Raw genomic sequence first — 13,170 nt, forward strand, 5'->3', positions numbered from 1 at the left:
TACTTAGTTACTAGTACTACTACTATAGTAGTAGAGTACAATAACTAAATATAGTATAATATATAATATAATAGTAGTAACGTAAATAAATAAATAATAATATATATATATATATATATATATATATATATATATATATACATATACAGGGTGTACCTAAATGGCTAAACTTCAGGAACGTGTAAGGAATCGATAGAAACTAAGAAAAAAAGTCCTTTAGAAGTATGTTCGCTTTTGCTTCGTTTTGAAGAAAATTTCCAAAAAAAGACAACGTAATTTATATTATTCGGATCAGTGAGTCATTACGTTGATCAGATCAATGCTGCGAGCTGTCCGTAAAATGCAATGCATTGCTGCAAGTGGCCAATATTAAGAACAATATCTGCATTAAGCAAGTGAATAAATAAAAAAAAAGTGAAAAAGTGTGAACGAATAAATAATAAATAAGTACAGAAATGAAAATAATATTTTATCTTTTTTTTGAAATTTTCTCCAAAAACAAAGCAAAAACGAACATATTTTGAAAGGACTTTTTTTTCTTAGTTTATCGATTCCTTATAAGTTCTGAAGTTTGGCTATTCAAATGCAGGACATGCTGTATATACATATCTACACATATTAACAATGAAAGAGATTTGAAATTTTAGCAGAAATCCAAAATAACATAAAAATTACAAAAAAACGATTGATTCTTGCTATATCTTAAAACGTAAATAAGAAAAATATTAATATTTATTTATTTTACATTTTTATACAATTTTTTTTTCTTTGTACAATAATTTAATATTTCGTCTATGTGCAGCACACGTGAATTTGGAAAAATTCTATTGTATAAAATCTATTTTAAACAATTATTTACGTATATACGTGTTTAGCAGGGACATTAATCAACACTGAATGATAGAAAGACCTAAAATCAACACAAACGACAAAAGTCTTGTTGTAGCACATATTTAAAATTCTATCAAACATACAGAATGATTATATAGTGAGGAGCAAAAGTTTCGAAAATGGCTTATTATCTTAGAAAAAACTTGGTTAAAGGGATCTTAAAGTCATCTGTGTGTTTTACCGATTATTTTTCAAATAAGTATTTTTCTAACTTTTTACAGATTTAAAAATTCTTTTCCACAATTGAAGTACGATAATATAATTTGCCGATCAATTTTATGCTTGATATTGAAAATTTTCCAAAATGTTATAACAAACTATTTTTTTATTATATCTCCAATTATATGAGGCTTAAAAAGTTACAGTATTGCCATCAGTATTATCTACGGTATTCTACTGATGTCTAAAATCTTTTAAATATTGATCATATATACTTTGTTATAATATTTTGGAAAATTCTCAATTTCAACTATAAAGATAAGAAATAAAAAGGAGTTTTAATTAAAAATTTGTTATTGATCTTGATCACGTTTTTCAAAATCATCTAAAGCTCACATAAATATTAGCTGCTAATAGATTTTTTAATGTTTGTTCGAAACATTTTTCCATTAACCAATATCTTCTAAAACAGGCCTCTTCCGGAATTTTTGCCGTTTGCATGCTTGCGCGTGCGAGTGCACTTACATACAGTGAGCCTGATAAAATGTTTATCACATTTTTTTTCCCCCGAAAGCAGAGATAAAGAAAAGATTTATTTTAAATATCAAAATGATATAAATAAAGGAATATACTTTGAATAACCTTAAGGAGGTTCTCGCGTTTGATGAAATATAAGACAAGTCTATAATATACATGTAATACGAAAGTTAATAATATCAATAATATTTAGAAAATATTTCATTTATTTTTATCATACCATTTTGATGATATTTAATTATGAATTTATAGAATTTTACATTACAAGTTAAAGTTAACTTTATTCTGTAGTTATTCTCTTTTAAATTGAGAATAAGACAGCAATTTAAAAATCGTTATTGTAAAATAAACACTTAAGTTTGTTCTCGTAAAGTTTAAACTGACCCTACAGTCACAAGACTACCGTACAGTTTACAAGAAATTTATATTCTTCAATGAAAAAAGCTAGAATATATGTCAAATAGACGATACGTGTATGTACATACTTCAAATGAGCATCTTACAACTTTTATTTTGTCATTTTGAAAATATTTAGTAACATAAAATTAACAATAATTATGTATAATGGCAAGATATTGTTAGTAACTTTTTTATTCCATTATTTTACATATTATTACGAATAAACTACTTATTACGAATATACTTGTCTATTGACAGTAACACGAGAATAAACCTCCTTAAGTGTTTTTGTTCTTTTATAAAATATCGTTTTAATGGAGACTATTTTTTAGTTATTCTATCGATGTACTCAATAAACTGAATATCTTTGCACTAGAGTTTTTTTTCGAAAATTACATTATTTTTGGGACATAAAGCGAATTTGATTGGGTGCATATTAAAGCTGTTGTACACTGATATTAAATCTGAGTGTAAAAGTAAAATGCAAATATTTTGAATTATAAAATAAGTATTGAGTACCAAATTTAATTGTGATATTATTATAGTATTTTAATTCAAAAAAGATTAATTCGACGCATAATTCAAATGATTACAAATATAGTAATTGTGTATATACATATAAAGTATATGCAAATTCATTGAAATTATTTAAACATTAAAGATCCAGCTTCAACCAATCATCGAAATATGTCCCTACTTGTTTTATAATTTTAATAAGATATGTTTTCCGTATCTCTAACAGTTTTCAAAAAAAAAAAACAGTGAATTTTTTTTTCGAACTTACTCTATATGATATCTCAGACCTATGGAATCACCTTTCGTAAGCAGATAAAGCAGATTAAACTGAATTAAAAAATCCTCTATCATTTTGTAATTTTCGCAATACTTATGTGAAATAGAAATATTAATTTCTAAAGAAATAAATACATCCGCCCGGCCTATCGTCAAACGCAAGCACGTGGTATGATATGTCTGCCCAGCGCGGAGACTGGGAAAGTATTTTCTTTCACCCTCATGTATTATCAATGCCATTGTAAACAATTCCCCACACGTCTAGCAACTTACGGCGATTTACATTCCTACTCGCCATGTACTTATATTTGGTGATAAGTCATGCTATTTAACGATCTTTAGAAATTAATAACTATTGCAAAAATTGCAAAATGGTAGAAGACTTTTCGACTTAATTTGATCTGCTCCACTTGTTCACGAGAGGTGATCCCGTAGATCTGAAACATGCTTAAAATAATACACTACATAATATGCATTTAAATGGAAATGGGCGGGTGTGGATTTATATGTATAATAAAAGTTTAAATTGATGTGACGACAGATTTCTATATTAGATCTAATATTAGTTATACATTTATTATGAAATTTTCATAATTGAAATTTAGGAGCTTCCAATTGCGCATTACATTTACATTATTATGCGTTTTTGATACTAGTCGCATCTCAGTTTCCTTGTATTTATATTTGCTACTTATTAGATTATGATATGTCATAGATACTAATATAACATGTAAGTTATTTCACGTGATTATTTAATTCGTATTTTATAAGGAGAAGTTATTTCTATGTCAATTCAAATGTGTACTTGATGAATAGCGTAAATTATTATTTAAAGATTTCAAATTATTTATATAATTATTATCTTAAGATTTAAGTATCTCCAATGCGGCTTTTAAATATGTAAAACTTTTAAAATATAATATAGAGAGAACTAGCAATATTAAAAATATGCATAGAACATTGAAACGTTGATACCTTGGCAAATTTATATTTATATTATATTTATTTATTTTTTTTTTCAAGACAAATCAATGTTCTATTAATCTTTAGAATTTTTTATATATTTTTATGATTGAAAAATATGAAAAATATTATACTAATATTTATAGATATTATCAAAATATATATATTGCTTAAAAGGAGAACCCCAGAAGTGTTCATTAAATTTTTCGATGCAAATTTTTTGACGATTCTCGAGGCGATTCTTCTCCAAAAAATATATATACATATCGTTATGGTGGAAGAAGACAAGTGAGATAACTTGAGAAATATACGTGTATACAGTAGGATCAGATTTAGAATCAAAATTTAATTGGCTAGCTGATTGCTTTGAATTGCTGTTGTGTGACAACTTGAGGGATGTGCAATTAAATCAAAATTTAAGACCAAAATTTGATTAGCTGGCTGATTGCTCTGAATTGCGTTATGTGCGTTGTCTCACCTATCTTCTTCCACTATGCATGTTATGACATTTATCAACATGCAACTTTACTTTTAAATTATAAATTTTTTTAAATTTGAAAAATTGAAATCGCTCCAGTGAATTGAGTTCACATTCGAGGTTCGGCAATTTTTGTTTTTCTTTAAAATATGTATTCTGTTTGTTACTTCTTTCAAACAATTAAAATATTGATATCATAAATATCATATTTCCTACAAAAATAATATTAAAGAGTTTCTTAGTTAACTTCTAGATCGCCAAATGGTATCATGCGATGACTCATACACATCGAACAATATATAATAGACATATATTGAATTATTATAAAGCTTTATGAGGAAACTATCCATGATTTTGGATTTTAAAATCCCGGCGATTTAAAGATTAAAAAATTAGTTTTTAATCAAAAGTTATTAACGGCACGTATCCCAAATAGCCAAATAAGGACAATATGTTGCTGTCACTTATTCCACATTCAATTTCACCAAACTAAAGCCAAGATGTTTCTACAAATTGTTTGTTGTTCTGATGTCACGTAAAGTCTTCCTTAGAATTCAGCAAACTGCTGGCAAGTTGTCATCATACGTGCCGTCAGTTTGCTATCAACGTGATGAGTTTATTATTTCTCAATGTATACTCTTAGAATTTCGTAAACTCATGAAATCTATTTGCCCTCCTGATGTTAAACCACATTAGATTCCAATGACAGCAAATTGTCGATAAGTTGAAAACAATATATGCACTGCATCAATTTGTTCCACATGCTCTTGACTATCTGGGATGTTTCGAAACAATGAAGTTCCGAAACATTCTATTTATTGCAAAAAAAATTTACCAAACATTTCCTTGAGGAACAAGTGCGATTTTCTTGAATTTTTCGGATTTTCAAAAATTTATAACTCGAAAAGAAAGCCGCATGTTGATAAATGCCATAATATATATTCTTTTTATCTCAAGAATCACCAAAAAAATTGACATCAAAAAATACGATGTATATTTCTGAGGTTCTCCTTTTATGAGCTGTATACTTCTGTAGATACCAAATTATTTATTATCTAAAAATATTCAAATGTCGAATTGCTATGGCTTCCGGAAGAGAATATATGATTTGCATATATCCGTGCGTAAATCAGTCTTCCGGAAAAAGCGAAAGTTGAATATACCGTTCAATAAAAAAATGCACAAGATCGAAAATAACTTGTCATAGGTTTTTGGATGATGAATACCGTTTAGCAAATTATTCTATCATGTTACAATTTTGAGAAATTTATATTTAAAGTTGCAAAAAAGACTATTTTAATATATTTTGATACATAATTATGATATATGTATTGGAGAAATTTTATTCAACATAAATTTAAATATGTTGTTAGGATTTTTATTTTTTAAAAGGAATTTGCTGTGTTGATTAAAAACATTTTTGTGATTAATATTGAATATCGTATGAAAGTTATGATTTTTATATTGATTTTATCATTCTAAATTTATCAATATCAATTAATATTCAACTGAAAAATTCTTATATTTAAATAATATTGGATTGAAATAAATATTCGAAGTCCTACAAACATCAAAATTGAAACATCAAAATTGTAACTTCATTTAAAAATGACGAAATTTAAATAAAAAGAAAGAATTTTAAACATAGAAATATGGACTGGCAATATAAGCATTTTCGTGTCCTTATTTCTTCTTTCTACAAGTACCCGGAAGTACATTTCGCGTATGCTTAACATCATGATAGTGGCTCGGCGTTAAGCCACGCGCAACGACACTATCGTGGCTATTTTACGCGAGTTGCGGGAAATTTATATTATTCATTGGATAATTTCCATTGATCCAATTTTTTTATACAATTAGTACTGAATTTTTTTTTTTAATTGTAAAGTAATAGAGCAATTTGGTAAACAAGATCGTATTTAGCATCCAAAAGAAACAGAATTACTTTTGTTATCTCGAGAATAGATATATTTTAAAAGATTTATTTTTTGTTAAATAGTATTATCAAAATATAAAAATTAAATCTTGATTAAGCTGAACGTAGATAATAATACATTTGTGAAGCGTGAATACTACATATGATACATACTTGAGAAGTGTCCATTGTAATGAAAAAAAATCTTGTCTTTTTATCTAATTTCAACGTATAATGATGTTATTATTGAATTTAACGCGCAAAAAAAAACGTTTATCTTTGTCTCTACAATAGTTTGTGAAAACAAGCACTTTGACTGTTTAAATCCTTTCGCATTTTCATTTATGAGTAACATTGACTCAAAGATCCTCGAATGATAAATGTCTCATGGTAGCTGCATGTTCAAGAAATAGAATAAGGTGCTGTATTTAATCTGCTTCACAGCAGAAAAGAAGCTGTGATAATTCTGGTAATTCTTTCATGTAAAATGGATGTAATATCACTGTAGGGCAGAGAATCAACTCGCCAACTATTGATTCTGTTACTGGAACTTGTGCACTGCAATTTACATATTGCGCACATACGAAGACAAATGTATAATGCGTTATTAATATAAGAAATTAGATGTATATATAGTGAATGCAAAAAGTATTCGTACGGGAAAAATATGTTTTAAAGAAACTTTATTTTTAAAAGTCAAATTTATTTTTAAAATGTCCAGCGAGAATGACTCGTCGAATTGATGTCGAATCGATATCGATACGATGATATTAACACTTCAACAATCTAATTGACAGTCATTTCTTGCTGGTAATTATTCATAAATTAATAATAAGATAGACTTTAATATATTTCTCAAAATTATGTATACCAAAAAGATATTTAATAATTAAGTATATTACTCTAAAAATAGGCGAAAATTAAAAATGATACTATTTGAATGCACAAAAAGTATTCATACAGGCGAAAAATTTAGTTTTTAAGATTATAAATTCACGCGAAGTTCAGTTTATTTAGTAAGTTTATTTAGTAATAATAACAATAATAATAATAATAATAATAATAATAACAAAGATATTCAAGGTTAATGAGAATTAGTGGGTGCGCAAATTAAAAAATTCACTTTATTCCATTTGATATGATACTTTTTTTATTCAGAATTCTTGAACGTTTCAACTCTCTTAGGAGTCTTCATCAATCAAACATACATTTTTAATCAATATTGGTTAAGCAATCCATCAGATTAAGTCATTCATAAATTGCTAAAAAACTGAAATGGATTTTTAATTCAAAAATATAATTTATGAAAATCTTAAATTTTACAGAGTGAAAAACAAACTCATTTTGACTGAGGTCAAACATATTATGAAGTTTTGCCGAAATTTATGAAGTGATAATTTTTAATATACGACTAAACTTTTTCTGATATATTAAGAGAAAATTTAAATTTAAACTCTAACTATATAGTCCGCAGTATTGAGTATGTCTAACGAGTAATTTAAAATTGACAAAAGTCGAACCATGGGAAAATAATATATTATAAATATAAAATATATTCGAACGGAAAGTGTAAAAAAAAATTAGAACATCAAATAAATTATGATAACAAATATATTAGCAATTATGTCAAATTAGTTAACATCGATGCATAAGCGTGATGTAATTCATCTGTACCTGAGCCCACATGATTCTAGCCCATTGAATCTATTTTTTTGCCTATCAATATATGGGCTTTTTTAGAAATTAATTGTTTATTTAAAACATCCTCTACATTATTATATTAATTTTTTACAAATAAGGCTTTTTTAATAAAAATTTTACTTGTACGAATACTTTTTGCATTCATTATATGTGAATTCAATTAATGGAGCATTTATGTAATGATTGGAAAGTATCTTAAATCATAGTTTGTAATATGTTTCAGCATATCGCAAATATTTTCAGTATTTATTAATTTTATTTATTTATTATAATTCCTTTATTTCTTTGTTTCTTTGTGAGAAAATGTTTTAAGATAAGTTATATGAGTGTATTATTTTTATCAAATATACGTGATCAATCGTTAAATATATCCTCTTTAAATAATACCCTTTTTGTGAATCTATCGAACTATCTTTGATTGCAGTCAAAGGCTATTTATGATTTAAATGTGAAGTTGTACCATTGGACACAGTTTTGCAGAACGCAAATGATGTAAGTAATACGGTGTAAAAAATAATTGCTCTTTACGAAACAGGTAGCTATTATCCATGGTGCTCTTTTATTTTTCATATTGATTGATTTAAGTAACGCTAAATATTTCTAAAATGTTCGATTTATGTTTCAAATATTCTGCATGTTCTTGAATAATAGAAGAATGTTCAAAATGCATAAAATATTTAAATGATAATGAAATTCAAAATATTATGAATATTTCTTGTATGTATGTGTCGTTAAAATTACTCACTGATGAATAGTAAGCATCCTTGTCGATAGAAAATAGTAAAGCTGTATTATGTAAATTGTAAAATGAAATACTTTAAGCTTCATATTCGAGTCCAGCTCGTCCAAATCTATAAAGTTTAACCGACTTTATATCATATTTTTTTAAATTTTGAGCCAAAGTTATTTCGTCTGGAATAACCAAAGTTATCTGATTTTACGATATTTAAAGAATTTTATTATTTATTAGTTTTTTACTATTTATTTTACAATATATTATAATAGAAAATTACAAGATACATTTTATTTATCAAATGTCACATACAACAAACATTTGCATTAATTTAAAATAGTATACAAAAATAATGTAATATAATAAATAAAATTGAATATAAAACATAATGTATACATTATTATTAATATAATAATTATATGTAACTATACTAACAATAATAATAATAATATATTATAATAATTGTTTATAATACAATATAAAATACTTTTTCTTATCATTAAAATACAATTATAAATGCTGTTCAAAATGTAATAATATTAGGAGCATAATTAACAAATTTTAATAATGCAGGATTATACGTCAGTATTATAAAATGTCAAAAATATGATAATACAAATTTTATTAAATCAATGATTATCGATACATTAACGCAATATCAACAATAATTAGATTTACAATATCATCAATAATTAAATCATGTTTGTTTTTAATTGTTAACTTGCGATTTATTACGTTTCATTTAATGCGACCAATATCACGGTAAAAAAGCCATTAATATATTTATCTATTATCTTAATTGTTCAACTGGTCCAACAATTTGACACAACTAAGATTTTGACATTGTTATAAGTAATAAAATCCGAAATGACCGCAATAAAAAAAGATCAACAAGAGATGAAAGCAAAAATAGATTCTTTAATTACAGTAAATGTAAACATTACAAACATTAATAAATTTACTCAATTACTATCAATAATTCTATGGAAGACTTTAATATTCTGAGCGCGAGCATGGCCTGAGCATAGACTGGTCTGCTATATTAGAGATCCTAGTTCGATTTTCGGCAGAACCGAAATTTTCGTACACTCGTAGCTCCTCTCGGAAGGCAATGGTAAACCACCGAGTAGTATACTTTAGGAAACTTGTACAATCAGTGAGTACGCATGGGTATATGAGACTGAAAGGGAGGCGCCTACGCACTGAAATTGCGTATAGCACTTGAAGAAGACTGAAGAAGACTTGAAGAAGAATGAAATTGAAAACTATTAAAGTCTGGAGAGAGAACTTCGTATCTCTGATAAAAATATAATAAAATTAAATAATAAAATTATTAAAATCAAAATTAAAATTTTTAGCCTCCTGATATTTTTTACCATTGAGCATATTATACTAGATAATAATTTGCATAAAAACGAGTATAAAGTATTTCCCATCGAAAATAAATGTTTGCAAATGATTCACTCATTAAACTAACTTCAAACTTTTTTTTTAAATGGAAACTATTTTTAGATCTTCAATATTTTTTGTTAAAAATGAAAACAATATTTTTTAAATAAGTTTTCTATAATTAAATGCAATACTATCCTAAGCAATACAATACTGTCATAATTTAAAATATAAAATTATATCTCGATTTATAACATTTAAATTAAGAATTGCGAATAAAAAGAAAATAATAAAAAGGCGAAATTACAACAACAAAACAATAGCAATGCATTGTAATATTAAATAAATAATGCATCCTTATTTACACATGATTTTATTATTTATCTTTTTAAAGTTTTCGGCCCCGGATTATAATGTTAATCAATACAGTTCTAATCTAGATCGGTTTAACCCGTATGGGTCGAAAATGCTATATTTCAAAATTATTTACTAACAAAATACTAGTTTGTATCCTAAACCTATCTCTCTCTCTCTTCTTGCTTTGGAATTATTTTCTCTTTTTATTTTCTTTTCTATGTTCTTCTAATTATCCATCATGAGCATTAATGAGAGAAAATTTTAATAGATGGTCTGACAAAGTAAACACAGAGCAGGACGCAAGAAGCGAACCAAGCTCGCAAAACTTAGAAAGGCTAGCGTCCCGATTATTACGCGAATACAGACATATGTATTATTTTACTCAAATGTTCAAAATTAATATTTGAAAATTCAGAATAATATTTTTGTTCGCATTGACTAATTTTTCGAAAAATTAATTTATTTTAAAGTTTTAGGTTACTTGAAAAAGTGACACAATTAATATAAGAATACAAATCTTAACCCTTATTATACATCTTAGTTTTTGGCACCCATAATATACACGTGCGCAGGACATGAATGACTCAGAGGTGTGTATAATATAAGGATTAATATTGTTATAGATAACTATTGTCGTAAAAAGAAAAACATTTATCAAAAATAATTATTTCTACAATTATAAATGAGATAATATAAAGACGATTTTTATCTTGGATTTTTCTGCAAAAATTTCCTCGTGCTGATTCTACACGTATTTTGTGCGTTGCCAGTCGGGCATAGAGACAATTAAAACAAAGGTTGCTTTCCTTTTAAGAAACACAGTCGACACACTTGACACTATGATAGAATTCGAGGTGGTTTCGCAGAATACCGAGTGGATCAAGGTGGAGATCAAATCAAAAGTTGTGTCCTTTTTTGCCAAATTCTAATTATAGGAGCTCTATTTCAAATTCGCTCACTTTTATAATTTTCACTTCGTTTCAAGATACAGAATCGATTCCTTGATCTTAAGAATTATATAAAAGAAGCAGAATTTTTAAAAACAAACAAATAATGATAATATTCTTGATTGATATTAGGTGTACAACTTTGCTTCCGCCGTTTTCCTATAGATGGCTTTAGCGGTAAGTGGTGGTCGAAATAGATCATAGACGTCATACAATAAACTTGGGCATCTGTCAACATAACTCCATAGAAACATTAGTCGATTTGTGTCTGCATCATAAAGTTATTCTTGATTGAAAATGTCAGTTTACGAGCCAAATTCTCGTCATTTGCGGGAGGTTTTAATTTTTTGCTTCAATATGAAGAAATGTGCGGCTGAGGCTCATCGAATGCTCTCAAATACTTATGGCCGCTATTAGTGAAAGAACGTGTCGTGAGTGGTTTCAATGCTTCAAGAACGGTGATTTTGACGTCGAAGACCGGCATAGCGGTGGAAGAGAGAAGGTTTTCGAAGATGCAGAATTGGAGGCATTACTTGAGCAAGACTCGTGTCAAAATCAAGAAGAATTGGCACGATCATTGGGAGTGACTCAACAAACCATTTCAAAACGCCTCAAAGCCATGGGAATGATTCAGAAGCAAGGAAATTGGGTGCCGTACGAATTGAAGCCGAGAGATGTTGAATGGCGTTTGTTTGCTTGTGAACAGCTGCTTGAAAGGCAAAGACGGAAGGGATTTCTGCATCGCATTGTGACTGAGGACGAAAAATGGGTTCATTACGATAATTCCAAGCGCAGAAAATCATGGGGAATTCCCGGCTATGCTTCCACGTCGACGGCCAAACCGAATATTCACGGCTCCAAGGTCATGCTCTGTATTTGGTGGGACCAGCTCGGCGTAGTGTATTATGAACTGTTAAAACCGACTGAAACAATCACAGGCGATCGGTATCGAACACAATTGATGCGTTTGAGCCGAGCATTGAAAGACAAACGGCCGCAATACAATGAGAGACACGATAAAGTGATTTTGCAGCATGACAATGCTCGACCCCATGTTGCGAAAATGAAAAATTGGATCGATTCGTGGATAGCCTCAAAAGATGACCAGTTTTTTCGACGCGGGATTCGTACGCTACCCGAAAGATGGGAGAAAGTAGTGGCCAGCGATGGACAATACTTTGAATCATAAATGTATAACCAGTTTTTTACAATAAAGCCTCGAATCTCGAAAAAAAACAGCGGAAGCAAAGTTGTACCTAATATATAATAATGTAGAAAATTACTTTTGATTCAATAATAAACTTAATGAAATCTTGAAAAATAGCCGAAGTCAAAAACATATAAGAGGACATATAAGATGTTTTAAAACTCAATTTTTGCGTTATGGTTTTAAAATTAAAGTACACATGACATTTTACGATTTGTTTTATTTTATGAATTTCAAGAATGTAAAACATTCACAATAAATATAAAAAAAGAGAAAATTTTCCTTTAATTGTGCTGAAATCTCTATAAAAAACAACATTTTCTTAATATTGAATAATATTTCATTTTTACATAAAAATTCTTCTGTATGAAAATGTTCCATATTTTGTTGATATTACCATTACCTCAAAGTAATAAGTTTATATCAAATATTGTTTGGATAATTACTCTATGTGCCTGCTTAAACAATGTGCTATTCTTTAAAACACATTGCTCCATTAGGCACAAATTACAATTAGAAGAAATAAAAGGTGTCATAATAATAATTTTATGTATTGTGTTTTATCGTGTAATATATATTATAAAATATATATAATTTATAAAAAATAATTTATCTTATTTCTTAATTGATGTTATATAAACATTAAAAAAATGTATTGTACAATATTTTATATATATATATATATATATATATATATATATA

The sequence above is a fragment of the Atta cephalotes genome (genome assembly GCF_000143395.1).
Source record: "Atta cephalotes unplaced genomic scaffold scaffold00012, whole genome shotgun sequence".
NCBI classification, from domain to species: Eukaryota; Metazoa; Arthropoda; class Insecta; order Hymenoptera; family Formicidae; genus Atta; species Atta cephalotes.